The sequence below is a fragment of the Rousettus aegyptiacus genome, unplaced genomic scaffold (genome assembly GCF_014176215.1).
Source record: "Rousettus aegyptiacus isolate mRouAeg1 unplaced genomic scaffold, mRouAeg1.p scaffold_m13_p_17, whole genome shotgun sequence".
NCBI lineage: Eukaryota > Metazoa > Chordata > Mammalia > Chiroptera > Pteropodidae > Rousettus > Rousettus aegyptiacus.
The window spans coordinates 44,370,555-44,389,716 of record NW_023416292.1 but is presented as its reverse complement, the minus strand read 5'-3'; the positions used below and the strand labels follow the sequence as shown (position 1 = coordinate 44,389,716).

Below are 19,162 nucleotides of genomic sequence, written 5' to 3'. Positions count from 1 at the left end.
GGTTCATCTTGTTTGGGACTCTGCACTTCCTGGGCTTGTATATCTATTTTCCTTCACCAGAATAGGGAAGTTTTTCTTCAATATTTCTTCAAATAGGTTTTCAACTTCTTGCACTCTCTCTTCTTCTGGTACCCCTATGATGTGTATGTTGGCATGCTTGATGTTGTCCCAGAGGCCCCTTAAATTATGCTCATTGGGGGGGATTTTTTTTTCTTTTGCCCTACTGACTGGGTGTTTTCTGCTACCTTATCTTCTAAATCGCTGATTTGATCTTCTGCTTCATCTAATCTACTGTTGGTTCCTCCTAAGGTACTCTTCATTACAGTTACTGTACTCTCCATTTCTGACTGATTCTTTTTTATGTGTTCTATCTCCATTTTTATATTCTCTGTCTCTTTTTAAAGTTCTCACTCAGTTCAGCTGCTCTTCCCCTAAGTTCCTTGAGCATCCTTATAACCAGTGTTTTGAACTCTGCATCTGGTAGATTGATTGTCTTTATTTCTTGAATTCTTTTTCTGGAGCTTTGTTCTGTTCTTTCACTTGGGACATGCTTCTTTGTTTCCCCTTTTTGGCTGCCTTGCTGTGTTTGTTTCTATGCATTAGATAGAGCTCCTGTGTCTTTCAGTCATGGTAAAGTGGTCTTATACAGTAGGAGTCCTATGGGCCCAGTGGCACAGTCCCCTGGTCACCTGAGCCAGGTACGCCATGTGTGTCCCTTGTATTGGGTTGTATGTGCCATCTTGTTGTAGTTGAGCTTTAGTTTCTGTTTGTGCATCAATAGGAGGGATTGACCCTTGAGCTGATTGATTGTGAGGACTGGCTGGTGACTACAGTGGAGGAGTATTTTGCAGGGGCTGACCCTATGGAGCAGGATTCACTTTAGCAGGGCTCTGGTGCCTGCTCAGTTTGCCCTTTGGGCGTGTAATCCTCAGACATGGCCCCAGGGAGTGCTCCAACTCAGTCCACAGCCATCTGGTGTGCCAGCACCAAGGTCTCTTTGGAGGGACCCCGCCACAGGCCAAACACAGCCCCTCCACCCCTTGCCCTGAAGCCAGACAATTTAGTTCCTCCCCCATTTGTCCCTAGTGTCCTTTGAGCTGCCGCTCCAGTGCTGGAGCCCAGCGAGAGTGAGTTCATCAGCAAGTAAGTCTATGCATGGGCCCTTTAAGAGGAGCACCTGGGATTTCCACAGCCCTTCTTCTCACTCAGGCACAATGCCCACTGGTTTTCACAGCAGAAGCCATGGGGACTTTTCTTCCCAGCACTGGAACCCCAGGTTGGGGAGCCCATCTGGGGCCAGGACCCCTCACTCCTCCAGGCAGACCCTAGCAACTGAAATATCCTTCCCGATTTTCAGCTACCACATGTAGGTGTGGGACCAGCCTATTTCATGTCTTACCCCTCCTACCAATCTCCAGGTGGCCTCTTCTGTATGTCCCTGGTTGTAGGACTTTTGTTCAGTTAGACTTCAGGTGATTTTCAATGATGGTTGTTCTGCAGTTTAGTTGTAATTTTGATGTGGTAGTGAGGAGACAAACACGGCATTTACTTACTCCACCATCTTAGCCAGAAAATCACACTTTGTCTCTTTAACTGAAGTCTTGAGATTTTACTGACAACATCTGTACCCCAAAGCATCCTATTTATTCCCATGGGGATGAATTCATTCAATAAACCCTATATTTGCATATCTAGATTATCTCTAGAAGTTACCGTCCCTGTTTGGGGAATCTTTGCTGTTTAAGCAGTTCTCAAAGACATATAAAAGTACCTTAAATCTACCCACCCCTCACCCCCAACTCCATTCCCGTTTTTCTCCCCCATATCTTTTCTAGAAATGAAATAAGCTGACTCTGATGCTTTGAAATTCTGAATTCTGGTTCATTTTAACTGAGTTATTTTGTAAGTCCAGAGGTCTTGAAACAATTGTCTCCTTTGTCTAAGAGATGATAAGCTTAAATCAAACTATTCTCTTTCTGATAGTCCTGTGGCTCCCTTGGCTATCTAGCTAGGAACTCCCTTAGCAACCCAACTACCCCTCCGATCAATAGGAAATCTACAAATAATTCACAATAACTTTAAGTGAGTACAACTAGGGAGTTATCAGGTAATCGAGATACTCTAAAAGTGACCTATGGAAAAAGTATATTCAAAATATGCCTACTTTCTGGCTTTCTTTCAGATTACTTTAAGGTTATATTGCATCCTTCGTTATATTTTTAGTTGTTTAGGTCTATTTCTCTATAGTTAATATTGTTATTGCTCTATTAAGAAATACTACTTTTAGCCTTCTGATTTCATTCATATTTTGGCAAATTGACATTATGTCAAATGGCACAAGAACTGTATCAACCATACTGAATAATATCCTTTTCTTCATGCTGAGCATTTTAAATGTCTTTTCTCAGATAATTCTCAAAACAACTTATGAAGTAGGTGCTTTTATTATAACCATTATTCAGATAGGGAAACTCTGCCCCAGAGAGGTTAAATGCCTGTCCCAAAGTCACACATCAACACCACAGAGTAGCTCTAATTATGGGTTGGGTTCAAGAGGTTGTGGTATTTCAATTTATTCCTAATGTGCTGCTTATATCCCAGTATGCTGCTTAAAAAGATGACCACTACTGCCCTCTCCTGGTGGCTAGCAGAATTTCACTACAAGCTCAGGTTGCACTACAAGCAGTAATGATTTTGATACACATTTGTGTCATCTATCATGCTAGTGTCTAGAACAGTGCCTGACACATAATAGGCTCTCAAAGTCTGTGAAATGAATTAATGGGAGATCCTGGGAGAATTTTTGTTCGTGTAAGTTCTCAAGTTGTTTTTTAACTCCACAAATAACCAAATTCAGAAAGAATATGGAGGCTACCTCACACAAGGCAATACCATTTTAGAATGTTTACTCTGTCAACTGTACCAGTTCTGGATTTATATACACACTTTGCATTTCACTGCTTTAACCTAGTTTATAAGCTGAGTCTCACTCTTATGTTTAAGTCTATAATTTATACTGCATAGATTTCATAAAGAATCTTAGTTTTAAAACTAAAAAAAAAAAAAAAAACCTGAGAAATACTGGCTAATGTTTCCCAAGTCCTATTTCAACAGATGTTTTAAAAAGTTTTATAAAAAAGATGTTTGACAAACAATGCAATAAATGACGTTCTGTAAGTTTCTTCATTGTAGAACTAGAGTGATTATATTAATATTAAACGAAACAGTCCTCAAGACAGGAAGTCTTACTAGAGACAAGAGAAAGTATTCATAATAACAAAAAGTTCAATACTTCAGTGAAATATAACAATAATACACATATATGTGCCAAATAACAGAGCATCAAAATACATGAAGCAAAAATCTGACAAAACTAAGGGCAGGAATAGACAAATCCACAATCATTGTTGGGGATTAAACATATATCCCCTAATAATTAATGGAACAATAAGCAGAACAGCAGTAACAATGAGTGAAACTAAAATATATGAATATGTTAGGGTTCCCCAGACAAATAGAAACAATAGGATATATATGTCCTATATATCTATATATCTATATCTATATCTATATCTATATGAATATGTGGCTGTATACATATATATTATAGGAATTGGCTCATGTAATTATGGAGACCAAGAAGCCCCACAGTCGGCTGTCTGCAAGCTGGAGGACCAGAAAGGCTCGTGGTATGATTCAGCCTGAGTCCAAAGGCCCAAGAATTAGTGGTGGGACGAGGATCAGTGGCGTAAGTCCAGGTCCAACTCTGAGAGTCTTAGCACCATGAGGGCAGGACAAGATAGATGTCCCAGCTCAAACAAAGAGCAAATTTACCCTTCCTTCACCTTTTTGTACTATCCAGACCCTCAGCAAATCGGATGAGGCCCCCGTGCTTTGCTGAGGATGGTCTTTATGCAGCCTCCTGATTCAGTTGCTGATCTCTTTCAGAAAAACCCTCATAGACACAGCCATTTGGAAATCCCTTAGCACAGTCAAGTTATCACATGGAATTAACCATCACAGTGAGGTTGACTTTTTCTCTCTCCATACTTCCCCTAATCTCCCTTTAACCAATAGGTTCTAGAAGGCATGGTTTCTAAAGAAGGTGAGAACCACTTGGCTTCATCCATGCTTCCCAAGATCATAATCACTTCCGAGATTCTGTGTCCCTTAGAATATTTTCAGTGACAGGTAATGAAAGCTTAATTCAAACTGCATTACGCAACGAAGGGAACTTATTCTTTCAGGTGTGGATCAATCAGGGTTAAATTTCTCTTAAATTTTTTCAGCTTTCCCTTTTTCGTGTGTTGGATTCATTCTGAGGCTAGTATCCTATATGGTGGCAAAGTATCAATAAGAGTTCTAATTTTATATTCCAAGCTATGCAGAAAGAAATAAATGTGTTCCAAAAGTGACCGCAAAAGTCCTGAAATTCACTGTTGGCTCATAGGTTCATCTCTGATCTAATCACTATAGTCACTGTAGTAGAATATCCTCTTTGGCCCAATACATGTCATTTGTTTCATCCCTGAAATAGGATAGTTGGGAATAGGTGGAAGTAAAGCTGGGGCTGTTGGAAAAGGTTAAGTAGGGCACGGAAATGTAGTGGCCAACCAACAGATGACCATTGTAGTGCTTGACACACACACACACACACACACACACACACACACACACACACACACACCAGCAGCAACTGAAAGCTTAATCAAATAAATGAACATAAATGATTTACAGAGTGTATTAGAGCAATAGATTCATATAGAGGACAAGAATTTTGTTAAACTACAAAACTATCATTTAGTAAACCAAAAAGGATAAATAATATATAACATTGTGATAGTTTTTCTTTGATCTTTCCTGAGAAGATTTTGAATGAAAAAGAGTACTGACTTTTTTGTACTTTAAGGCTTAAGCATTTGAGATTTTTTTTTCTTGCTTTCTTGAGTATATTCATATTGTATCAGATTTTAAACCAAGACCTTAAAATTGTTGTTAATATTCTAAGAATGTTCCACAGTTATGACTATCTAAGAATTACTGCACTTTGCATTCTGCTCCTTAGTTTCCATCATTGTTCGATTAATGTTCATGATGTAATATTGCCATGATTACAACAATGGAGGGTTGGCAGACACCCTCTTTGAGTGTAAAAGGCAAATTAAAGTATGAAGAAAATGGGTGGTAAAGGGGAAAGGGGTTGGTGGAGCAGTGGATGATAAGTTCTCTGAGTTAAAGCTAACTGAATATAAAAGTTGGAATTACTGAGCTGGAAAGGATCTCAAAAGGTCATCTGGTCCAGTCTGACTTCTAAGCAACACATTAAAATTATTCAAGACTAAGAGCTAAGAGCTAATTGTATTCTGTGTAGCAATCTTTTTTTTTTTTTTTTGGTCTGAAAAAAAGCGATCAAACAGTAGGGAAAAGCCCAATTAATTCTTAATTCAAAGTTTATTGTATTTTGCTGTTCTGAAATATTTTTTAAAAGATTTTTAAATTCCAACTTCCTACCAGATAGGAAGCAGATATTCCAAAATATATATTTTACTGTTTGCTCTGCCAGTGAATATGAGGCCATAATTTCTTTAATACCACAAAAGCCAAGGGGAGCCCATGGAATTAGGATCAAACTAATAATCCAGCTTTTCTGATACTGTTGGGGGACAATTTTTTCTTTAATTTCCCAGGGATTATTAAGTACACGAGCTAACCAAAATGCTAAAAATATATATTAATTATATTTATAACTGTCACATACTTCATAAAAGTGTATTACTCTTGTCTGCATATACTATTGATTTATATATAATTAAAATTATGATAGTAACATAAATTTTGTACACTATTTGAACCAGCAACTCAATTTCCACTTCTAAAAGTTTACCCTGAAAAAATAATCATACGTGGAAGCAAAGACTTATATACAAATGTTTATTACAATATCATTTTTTGTTTATTTGTTTGAGGAATTAAGCATCAATTTTATTGGGCTCAGATCAGGAGTCCATGGGTCTTGAGGATCTCTGTGTTATCTGTCAATTTTCTTGTCCACGTTCTTTTCAGCCTGTTTCTGTAGCCTCATGAGTTGCTTTCTCTTGTGGTAATGGATCTTGGCCTTCTTCCTCTTTTCCTCCAGAATGGCCATAACTGGCTGGTACTTTAGGCCACTCTCATGAGCCAGGCGCCCGAGATAGGCAAACTTCCATGTAGGCTTCGGGCGCACAACCTTGAGGGGAGCAGGAACCACCATTCGCTTTTTCTTGTCACGGTGGGGCGAGATCCCAATAAACACCTCGAGGCGGTCCATGACAGCCTGGCCCCACTTGGTTTTGTGGGGCAGCACGCCTCGCACCGTCAGCCAAAAGACGTGGCTCGGGCCCGGAAGTGCTAGGGACTTCGGAATGAGTTGGTGTTCATCCGCTAGCAGAGGAAGGCCAGATATTTCACCTTTTTTCTATAGAAATTTCCAGAAATGCTGATGCCCTCACAGCACACCACCACCACCACTTTCTGACCCAGCAGTACTTGCTTGGCCACGATGGCCGCCACATGGCCCAGGAGATGGCCTCGGCCCTCGAGCACCAGGACCTGACTCCACCCAACATCATTTCTAATAGCTAAAATTGGAAACCGCTAGTTAGGTAAATTACAGTGCATGTACAACACAATATTATACAGTCATTAAAACTATGATTTCATAGAGTATCTAGTGTCATGGGACAATGTTTGTGACATATCATTGTGGGGAAAAAACATCGAAGATATAAACAATGTATATGGTATATGATCCCACTTAATATAGATAAACAATATGATCTAAAGGAAATATATCAAAATATTAATGAGTTAAATCTGAATGGTATGTATATATGTAATTGTTACTTTTTTCTGTGGTCTCTTTTATTTTCTATAATGAATATATGTCTTTTGATAACCAGTAAAAACCGTAACTATTATTTTTAACAATATGTCTTAGTTTAAGTAAGTAAATGTCCAAAATATTCAGTTTCTATGCATTTCGGAGGATATACTATGCACATTATATTTCTTGCTCAGTCTACATATATGCTGGACAACCATTGTATAAGTTATTATATACATTATCTTGAAATAGTTACATGTGTTGCCATTTGTATTTCTAATTCTTCTTTCTAATATTTTTTCACCTGACTAATGTTTTCCATATTTCAGGAGAACTTTGAGACCCTTTCACAATGTTTCTCCCTTAGATGTAGTGTTTCCTCATGTTTTAATTTATTCTGGAGAAAGGGTACTTTCTATTCAACTGCTCCTCTACAATATTATAGGTATTCTTAGCAAGATTAATTGATCTATACTCTGATTCATACCCATAGGTCATTTTAGGAGATTTCATTGGGGGGGGGGGGAGGGAATGTTTTACCTCAAACACTAAACATTTTGTTGACGTCGCTAAACAGAGATTTTTTTTTTGCACAAGGCTATAAATATCAGTGCAAACGAATATTCTGCTTCACAATGACACTTTCAATGAAAATTTTCTCTTGTAAATTCAAAGTATACACTTGAACATTAAGAGCCCATGCTCTTACATGGCACTCACCTGATTCTACTACAGGTAGATAGGATGAGATTGTGCGGAACCTTTTAGGCTGTTCTAAAGAACTATAAAATAGATTTTCTTATGCTCCAATATATTTTAATTTATTTATGTCTGCCTGCTTGACTGTCTTTCTGAATAATTCAGTCTGAAGTCATTAGGAAGCACAGATTGAAGTAGGCCTTTGTGCAGGGGTGGGCAGTGGACCAGTACGAGGTAATACAGCCTGAGTGGAGTGAGGAAAGCATCCATGTCTAGGTGTGCGTGATGTATGAAAGCCAGCGGAAGTGGAGGAGAACACTCATGTGGGGGCCATGGTTATGGCCTCAAACACAGGGTGTTTGAGCCCAAGTGGACTTAGGAGGCTGCCCACATGAAATTGGGGGAGTAGTGTATGCAGCCAATAAGTAAATATATTAAGGACAATGGGAGCCGAGTTTCCCACTGTGGGAGGAGGGAGTGATCAATATGAAAAGGGAGAAAACTAGAACGAAGCTGTACCTTTGAATTGGAATTGGTAGTTAGTGTGAGCATTAAGTGTACAAAATATATTTGGATATATAGATTTAGAAATAAATATGTCAACATTTATTCATGTATTATGTAGATACACACATATATTCCTTAGCTCTGTTCACTGAGGCATAGAAGCATCAGTAACATCCCAACGGCACACCTGGTGCCCAGAACTTGGCATTTAAACACCACTCTTCACTAAAATGAACCAGGACTTCATGGAGAAATGGCTGACTCTGAGTATGGGGCCAGGAGAGTACAAGATTATCTGGGACACCTCAAAGGATGATGGGGACATGTCAAAAAGAACACTAGAGTTAGCTTAAATGAGGCTTTTACAGATGAAATCTGGGTCAGTTTGACCTTCAAAATAAATGATAGTTACAAAGTGTAACCTATTGAATACTGAATATGCTTCCATGAGTCCAAATTGCAATAAATAAACAAGTTTTCCTTATAGTAAAATTCCAACTAATAGAAAAAATGTTGGAATTAGGAAATCACTATTTGCTAACCATGGAAATAATAATAAATTGAGTCAAGAAACATCATGAAAGCTAAAACTAGTAGGTAAAAAATTTGATACTTACGTAGTCTCAAGGCATCTCCCTGCAAAATATTTGGGCTCTGCCCCTTACACTTTAGGTATTCCCTAAAAGTCCTTGCAATGATTGCTGCTTAGTCATCAACTTCCTCAAGGAGATCTGACTCAGAGTTTATGGTCATAGCATCAATATTGGCAATTACCATTGTCTTGGTCCATATGAGCTTCTATAACAAAAATTATATAATATGGGAGACTTATAGAAAACATGACTGTTTCTTATAGTTCTGGAGTCTGGGAAGTCCAGGATCAAGGTGCTAGCAGATTGGATGTCTGGTGGAGAGCCCACTTCCTCAAAGATAGCTGTCTTTTTCCTGTATCTTCACATGGTAAAAGAGACTAGGAGTTCTGTAGATTTTTTTTTATAAGAGTACTAATCCCATCCCATTCGTGAGGGCTCTACCTTCATGCCCTAAGCACATCCCAAAGGTCTTACGTCCTAACACCATTACATTGAGCTTCAATGTATGAACTTGAAGGGGATACACACATTCAATCTGTAGCACCCATGAAGAGGCCATGCTCTAAACAATTAGGACAATATTCCAGACTTTTGAGGCTTTCTCTAAAGTGTTCCAGGTATCTGGGCTGGTTCTTTAGCAGGTCATTTAGATTTGATAGAAAAGGAATCTCTGTAGGGGTTAAAACTGGCCCTCAGGCAATGCTCCATCAAGTTTCAAACCAGCACAGTCTGGTGGAAATATAATGTAAGCCTAGATCCAAGGCACATGTGTAATATGAAATTTCCTAATAGTCACATTAAACAAATAAAAAGAAACAGGTCCAATTAACTTTAATAATATACTTTATTTAACTCAATAAATTAATCTCATTATCATCATTTCACGATGGACTCTATATAAAAATTATTAATTTAACATTTATATTCTCTATTTATAATAAGTTTTCAAAATTTGATGGCATTTTACATTTATAGCACATCTCGGTTTGGACTACCTACACTTCCAGTGTCCAAGAGTGATGTGTGGTGACCTGATTGAACTGTATAGTTAGTTCCAGGGTCTCCAGGCCCTGTTCACATTGGCGAAGCAGTTCTTGGCACCTCTCTTCCGGGTGGAGTCAGGCCATGTTTTATGCACTCTGATATAATTTCTTGAGCACCCTGCTGGCTTTCAGTAGACTTCCCCCATGGTCTTTTATTAGCCCCTCCAAACAGGGATCCTCTCTCCTATGGCTTCAGGGACACATTCATCAGCAGTTCCCTCAGCTGGAGGGAACCCATCAAAAACATCCTCTAGGACTGAGAGAAAGTAGTGACACCTCATCTTGGCATGTTAGAGCATCTGCCATGTAAGCAGGATTTTGGCAAGGTCACGAGATCAGCTAAAATAATTTTGGTAAAGCAACAGCAGCAAAATGAAAAATAACTCCATGATAGAAAAAAAAGAGACAGGTGAGTGTGGCATGTGACAGTCAGAGCTTGGTAGTTTTGGGAACACAGCTGGATCAGGTTTCCAAGGATCAGATGACCCAACCAAGATTTTGTTGTTCAGGAAATTTGGAGCAGAAATTCTAAATCTGGATCCAAGAGGGGTCCAGGGATTCAGAGAACCTCTGGATCCCCTGAAATTATAAGCAAAATGTTGCACTTACGTGCATGTTGGGGAGACTGATATTCACAGGAGCGGATTAACTACCAGTGACTAAGAGTCATGTTTTATGAGATACATGGTTGCCGGGCAGAAAAAGAGAGAGAATTGTCACTTATTCAAAGCCAGGAGGGGGCTTCTGAATCAAACCTGCCACTTTCCAGCAGAGAAAGCAGACACAGAGATGTGTTAAGTTACATGACCACACAAGGATTTTCACCAGCTAGTTATTGACTAAAATATAGAAATACAGTATTGAGGAACTCTATACGACCTGCAAGACTCAGGAAAAAGTGAGATACCCTAGACCACAGAAGAACCCACTGTAAGGGTTTTTAAAACCTCTGGTTTCCCAACTGGACTGATCTTTCCTTCTTTGCTCTTCTGGAGCACCCAGCTTGTATTACACAGAGTTACCACACCATCTGCATTATAATGTATTTATAGTGTTTTCTCAACCTTGAAGAAACCTTAAAGAGTTGCTCAATCTTGGCATGATTGACATTGCAGGTTGGCTGATTCTTTGTTTGGGAGCTGTCCTGTACATTTTTGGGTATTTAGCAGCATCCCTAGTCTCTAGCATCAGATGCCAGTAGCATTATTCCCCGTCCCCACCCCCACTGGTGGTTGTGACAACCAAAATTGCCTCCAGATACTGCTAAATTGGTGGGGTGTGAGGGTGCAAAATTACTCTAGTTAAGAACCACTCCCTCATATTGAAGTCATTTTAACATATGTCACACTTGTAGATTGAATGCTGCTTAAATGGGAGCCACGCCTTGCATATCTTGAACCAAGCACAGGACTAGTGTAGTGTGCTTAATATATTAAACAAATAAATAGGTTTAATTATTTCCTGGCTTCTACATGCCAGATTGACTATTTCAGAAAGAAAATAAAAAGGAAACATTTTATTCAACTTGTTCTTTTAGGTTCTCTTGAGTTCTGTGTTAGAAATGAGTTGAGCCTTTTATTTTTTGAGCAGTAAAATATTGGTTGTCGGCTTCTCTGGCATCATAAGGAAGAAAACAATTAGAATCTTCTCCAAATGAAGCTTCCCTCTGGCCTCACACAATGCACTCCATTCAGAGTTCCTCACAAAGAGAATATTTCCTCCCAATTCCTTCATATTCTTTTAACTGGTAGTTTTAAAGGGGCCCAATATTCTCTTAATAGCTACACAATGGTGGAGCACAAATTTAAAAACCCACTGTCCATTCAATGAATTAATTGGTCAGTCAATACACTGTGCCCTTATGAAATATTTCAAGTAAAATTGATGAGCCTCATTCAATTTTCTTTCTTTTCCACCCTCACCCAACTGCCAACTACTGTGATGCTTATAGTAGGTCCATATGCAAAGAATATAAATAGAGAGGAAACACATTTCAAGCCAAATCTTAGATGCAGGCAAATTAGTTCCACACCATTTCAATCCTAAGGTCTTAACTAGATAGAAATAGTTTCCCTGGGGCTGGAAGAAGCAGCCTGTGTGGTTTGGATGGGCTGGCGTGAAGGGTTGAGTAGAGGCTACATATGAAAGTCCCACACCACTAGGAAAGAAAGCTGGTGCTCTGCCACTATCCTGAGGAGTGCCGAGTGAGGGAATCTCAAGTCATGGGAGTTAAGCCTCTGCCAGGGAGGCCAGAGCTCAAAGAAGGGGTGGGGTCTGAGACACACCCTCCAGGGGGCCTCGCATGTGGTTTTCATTAGTTTATTTTCTTTTCCTAAACTTTTAATTTTATAACAACTGCAGATTTAAAATTGCAAAGAGAGAAGAGAGAGTTCCCATATACTTCTTACCCATTTCCCCTCATCATTAACTTTTTATATTACCACAGAATATTCATCAAAACTTAGACACTAACATTGGTATAATATTATTTGTTTATTTTTAACTAAAAGGTTTAATTATTTCCTTTAATATAAAAACATTCAAAGCACCCTTGTTTGAGGTTTCAGATGTTTGGGGTGCAGGCCAGCAGCTATCTCAGGGACACAGAAAAGATGGTTAAACAGATGCTCTTGTTAGACCCAAAGCACACACCCACAGCAAGCCTGGCTCCCTGGCATCTGAAGTAGTTCCTTCTGTCCCCAGATATTTCCATTTGTAAACCCGAAGGGGTGTTTGGGTTCTCAGAGAAGGTTCTCATCCTGTAGGGTAGTGGATGAAGGTGTGGGCAGGGCCATTCCCCCAGCACACTGTCTGGTTCCTCAGGGGTAGTGTTAGGATCTGGAGAGTGAAGCTCTTGGGCCTCCATCTGGTCTTCCCTCAGGCACTGCGAGAAGCTGCTTCCTTCCACCTACTTGGGAAAGTCCTGGGTCTGGCTCAAAAGCGGGTATCACCAGGCTCCCACCCCATCCCATTAGAAATCTCAATCTTTCCTATTGAAATTGTCTCCATTCACTTGTTATGATATTTAAGCCCCACCCAAGGCTGTTTGACTGTCTCATCACCACCTGGGGAAGTTGCTGACAGGTGGATCCTTAAGCCCACATTCAGTGGATCTGCGATGCACCCTAAAGAGCTGTCTTTCCAACAGGTATCCAAGATGATTCTGATTCAAGTAGCTGGTACTTTCTAGTTAAAAAATAAACAAGTAATAATAATATTATACCAATATTAGTTTCTAAGTTTTGACAAATATTCTATAGTAATATAAGAAGTTAACAATGAAGGAAAGCCAGTAAGAAGTATGTTCTCACAAAATGAATTCCACAAATAGCTATTTGTGAACCAGGTCTCTCCTCTGCGCACTTTGTGGAAGAGGCGGGGTTTTCTGCCTCTGCATCTTTGGTGGGAAAAGAAATTCCTAGGAGGAGGTGCAGAGGTCATTAAAGTCTTTAATCCTTGACCTAACTTGCCATGGGACCATTACTGTTAACCTTTCCTACCCATGTCTATGAATGTTACCCATTTCTATGCATTATCTCATTTAATCTGCAAAACTTCTGTGACACTCACATTATAATTCCCCTTTTTCAACTTATGAAAATAAGTCTTAGGGAAGGTAAATGACTTACCTAGTTAACAGCATAATTGGGACCTGACATATTAGGATCTAGTAAGTACAAATATGCTAACGCTCTCTTTATGGAGACCGTGAAAATGCAGGAGTTTCCTGAATTTACAACTCTATACACCTGCTTTGAAGAGGGGCAGTGTTCAAACTATTTTTCACTGAAGGAGATGTTATAACGTCTCTTAATGACTTCAGTGATTGATGATTGACATACTCCTGGGGAAAACATCTTAATAACACATTAATTTAATAAGAAAACCTGATAATCAGACTTATTAAAACTATGGAATGGAGGCCCAAAGTTTTGTGTATGGCTCCTGCACTAACATAGAAACTTTGATGCTTTTATCATTGTCCCTGACTGATGACTGGGTGTGTGTGTATAGCATTACTGCCCTTAGAATTTTCTGCAGTGAAGGAAATGCTCTATATATGCACTCTCCACTGAAGTAGACACGTGACAACTGAGTACTTGAGGGTGGCCGGTGAGACAGAGGAATTGAAATTTTTATTTTATTTAATGTTAATGAATTTACATTTAAACTTAACTAGCCTTGTGTGGCTATGGTTACCATAATGGACAGCACAGGTTATAGAACAGCTGTGACAATGTAGTTTAGTTCTTTTGGCATTTCCTCTGATTCATTTTCCTGAAAACATTCCAAAATAGAACTTTCTTACCCTCAATTCTAAGAATAGGTAGGATTACAGTGAAACTCTAGCGTGGTTGTGTGAATAGCTGGATAAGGACAAACGTTTCCACAGAAGGGTCATGTGTCTGCAGAGGAGGACAATCTGGTCCAACACGCCAGGCAAATTGTGCCTTAGAAAGCCCTACTGTGTATTATTGATGATACTCATCTAGTGAACTGAGTGATTTTTCCTGTTGGAATATAATGCAAACATAATCTGAATGCCTTCTGATACTGACTCCACCACAACTAATAAAAAGAACACCATTTGTATTTCACTGATCCAGATGGATTATGATAAATGGCTGTATAAACCACTCCAAGTAGAATTTATGTAGCACAGTGCTTCCCATTATTTTTTCCTGTCAAGGAACTGTCTTACCTTCTATTAAATTACACAAATAGTTTCATTTTTGTAACATTATTTCTTCCTCCCTCTGAACACCTGTATCTTTTCTCACAATGTCACCTTCTCTCTGTATTTCAATTTGGCCCCCATAACTAGATTGTTCCTTTTATTCTCAGAATATTCTCCATAACATTATCAAGAGTATTTCCAACCTTTTTAAAGCTTTTACTTGGTTTCATAATTGTTTCTTTTATCAGATTTTAACAGTACCATCTTCTTTACAACTCAGCTGTAGTCAAATTCAATTCAACAGACACCTGCCCCGCCACCTAGTCCAGTGAACATAAGAATTCTGGGTACTGGTTGAAATGTAGCCCTTCAGGCACCAATGCCAATACTGAAGCATAAAAAAGAGGATGAGCAGCTCATGGCACAGGCCAAAGGAAGAGACAGAGAACAGGTGGGAGGTACCAGGAAGTTATCGATAGCGCTTCTTGTGGAAGAGACATCCTGTAATATAAGGACTGAGATGTCTTCACAAGGACATCGTAAATGACATTGGTGAGAGTAGTCACCAGATGGCAGACGGGTCAGAAGTTAACAGAAGGTGTTGAAGCTGCCACCAAGAGTTTAGACCATACTTTCAAGAAGGTTGCATAAGGACAGAAGGAGGAAGTGAGAGGAGCTACAAAGGGCTCAGGGTGAAGAGGCTTTTGTTTAGAATGGAAGAAACTGCCTCTGGAAGACATAAGTAGAGTTGATCTAAAGTCAAAATCCAGGGCCCCTTCCCCGGTCCCAGTGACTTCCTGAGAGTTTGCTCCCTCATGCTCTGTGTCCCCTCACACATCCCTACCTGTGGTCTCAGGTCTATCCCAGGTTACCTCAGTGCAAATCTCAGCCCTTCCACCAGTTTCTACACAGATTTACATACTCATGGCAATAGTAATCCATATAATCAAGACTCGTGTAAGTTAAGACACTTTAAGGAAGTCTGGGTGTGCTCCTAGAGAGCGGTTACACTGCAAACCGTTTTTGCCTACTGCCACCCTGCTAGCTCCGTCTCCATCCTGCCCAACTCCCTCTTGCTTCTGTAGAGCAGAGAGTTATGTTCCTCGTGTAGAGCTGAGTGATCTTCCCACACTCAGGCCCCTGCAAACTCTCACCTTCAACCTCCATGGGCTTATCAATTAATTTTTCTGACAAATCATCAAGAAGAATTTTCATACCATTGGCTAAGAGAATCCAATATTTCTCTATCTTGTTACATTAGCAATCTTGGGGTAAAGAGTTTATAGAGACATGAAGATGGATTCATGAATCAAAGTCCTGGGAGAAACTTGGAGGAGACAGGAGGGTGGCTATCTTATTCCTTGCCACTGGTGGAACATGTGTGAGAATCGGTGAGAATGAAGACAAGGCTGTGGGAGTGGCAGGAGGTTTATGAAGTGGGATAGGATAGTGAGGACCTGAGGGACTCAATATTCTCTATGGGTGGAGGAAATCATCTGCTAGGAATGAGAGAGACGGTTGAAGATTTGGAATACTAGTTGAAGAGAAAGAGAAGGGAGAAGAGAGACCTATTCTTGCACAGGGAAAAGGATCGACAAGCTGAACTGAGATTAAAAATTATACATTTGTGGAAACACAAATTCCCACACTGTGCTTTCCTCCAGCAGTGCTAAGTCACTAAGTTACAGAAGCAGAGAAGGGGGAATGAAGGATTGACCCACACCAGAGGGTTTGCAGAGCAGGACTGACTTTATTTTGAAGTGCTGGTGTACAAGGGATGGGTGCATGCAGGAGCCTATCCAGCAGCAGAGGACTGCCTTTGGTAGATGTTCAGTTCACTGCGGACTGTATCACCTTGGTGATAATAAATGGGAGGGAGAGATGCTTTTGTATCAACTTTATGTTAGCACTTTGGGCAATTTTGGTTCAAACTTGTGATGAGACCTCTGTTTTTTTCAGACTCTTGCTATGGTTTCCTTCACTTATTTTGGTTGAAAATGGTCGATCTTTGATGACTCAGTGTTATCTCCTTAAACCTTACTTTTTCCTCACTCTCGGGTTTGCTCTGCTCGCCTGGCTTTTTTTCTGCAATGCAACTCAAGACTGACACTCAGCGGCAGTTAGTATAGAGCCGCAGAAATGCTGGGTTTTCTTCCCCGCAGCTGGAGACCTGAGAACATATGCTTCCTTGGTGAGGAGAGTGGAAGCAGAATTCGTTGGTCCTCCAAATGTCAGAAAAACACATCCTCTGAGTCCCTCAGAGGACCCTCAGAAAGTAAGAAAGCTTGGATTTCAGAAATGGATGCCCTTCTTTGAGATCTCGGTGAATTTTTACAGAAACTATATTGGAAATGAAAGCAGGTCATGATATTGAATAAACAAAATAAGAAAAGAAAACGATCTCTCAAATTAGGAAGAGTTAGGCAAAAGAGAATTGGAATATAAGACCATTTGGGGAAGATGTGAGCTCTTGGATAATTTTTCTCCCCAACAAATATGTATGGAGGCTCTACTGGCTTATTGAGCAGTTTCACTTCAGTGGCTGATGTGTGAACAAATTTTATTTTTTGCTCATCAATGCTTTTAGTCATACTTTGTCAAAATATCCCTTTCCTGACCCTTAATGAAATCTTGGGCACATTTAACAACTTTTGGTTACTAAAAGTCTATTTTGTTTCTAACGCCAATAATAATCTCAAATATTACCATATCCTATTCCCACTCCAGGAACTAGGTCACAAAGAAAGTCTTAACCTTAAAGAAGTCATAATTTACATATAACATTGTATTAGTTTTAGGTGTACAACATAATGATTTGATATTTGTGTATATATTGCAAAATGATTATCACAGTAAATTCATTTGATATCCATCACTACACATTGTTACATTTTTGTGTGTGCAATGAGAACTTTTAAGATTCTTAACAACATTCTCTTAAAAACTTCCAAATATACAGTACAATATTTCTAACTATAGTCACCATGCTGCACATTATTACACCCCTAAGACTTATTTATCCTACAACCAAGTCATAATTTTTAAGAGCTTAAAGTCATATAAATCAGATTACCTGACCATATTGTAATAATCACATCAGAAATAAACGGTAAAAAGAATTTAAAAAATCTAAATGTTTGGAAACTTAAAACCAAATTTCCAAGTATGGGTTAAAGAGAAACTACAGGAGAAATAACAAAATATTTGTACCTGAAGGACTGGAATGTACTATACATCTGAACTAGTGAAGTTAAGTTAAAGGAAAATTTATAAACTTATATGCATTTATTAAAAAATAACAAAATCTGGAAATAAGTAAATTAAAGTTTTTACTCATGAAACTACCAAAAAAGTGATAGGGTAAACTTAAAGAAATTGGAAGGAAGTAATAAAGACAGTAAGAAAAAGAAAGAATTAGAAAAAATAATGAGGATCAAAAAACTAAAAACTTCTGTGTAAAAAGAAAATATTAAAATAGACCACATAATAGATGAATAGAAGATAGAGGGCAAAAATAAACATTATCAGGAATGAAAAGCAGATATAACTATAGATATAGTATTTTTTAAACCATGAGACTATCATAATTTTATGTCAATAATTAGAAAAGTTGAACAAAATGTAGTGTATTTTAGAAAAATATAAATGATCAAAACTAATTAAAAAATTATAGAACCTAAAGAGAACTATAGTTAGTATTTATAACTTTCTTCTTCTGTGAACTATGCCCCATTTTCTTTCACTTTCAGCCATGACTTCAGCCACCCAAGGTTCTCTACATGTTGGGTGACTCAAACTTTCATTTCTGAAGAATTGAATCCTCAGCGATCTTACTTTTTTCTTATTTGATGTAGTTTTTCATTAACCTTTCCTTTTTCCTGATTGCAATAACAGTTGCATTTAATAATAGATTTTTACATAGTGCAAAAATTTAAAGTATATCCAATCATCATTCGATTATCATTATGGAGAGTTTAATAAAGTTAAAAATTCTTCTGAAAACGCTTATGAGGTATAAGTGCTACCACCTTAATACTTAAGTAAATATTAAGAAATAATCAGGAAAGATTATCTTTTCCCTTTCAAAAGTTTTTCACTATAAAGTGTATAATATTAAAAATGGCATGGGTGATAGAAGCTTCATTCATTCCCTCTTGCAACCACATCAAAGTTGAGACAGAAACATAGAGCAAACAGCAAGCAGAGTTGCCTGGGATCTAGATGAATAGAAGCACTACAACCAGGGAGAGAAATAAGAAATCACCCTGCTACAGTTGGAGGTGGGAGGGGACAAAGACATGTAGCTACCCAGTCCTGAGTGGCTGAGTGGGACAGAAGCTGTGGCAGCTGCAGATGCCTCTTAAAGGGGCCGCGTCCATGAGCAGACTTTCGCAGTGATGAACCTGCTTGTTCTGAGCACCAGCTTCGGGTCAGCTGCTCAGGGGTCACCAGGGATCCCTCCCTCCTCCCAGTGAACAGAAACAACGCTGTCATGGCTGAGACATCATCAAACTGGATAACAGAGGTTGCTCCACCCAGAGGTTTGCCCGAAACTCTATCTCCCCCAACTCACGGCCCCACCCAAGCCACATCTATGTGTGCAGCGCCAGGACTCACACGGGTGGCAGCTGGCCTCAGTCTCTGGTGTGGCCTCTTGAGGCAACTATAAGCACAGCATCTGTGTATTGCTTACTGAATCTTAACAGGTGGCAGGTGGCTTAACAGGTGGCTCCTGTAAGTCAGAGTGACTCTGAACTAAGTCAGAGAAAGACAAATACCA

General features: G+C 39.1%; 1 pseudogene; it reads right to left on the bottom strand.

The window, feature by feature from the left end:
- Nucleotides 1-5,991: 5,991 nt before the first annotated feature.
- LOC107508874 lies at nt 5,992-9,220 on the bottom strand (annotated as a pseudogene).
- Between the last annotated feature and the right edge of the window lie 9,942 nt (nt 9,221-19,162).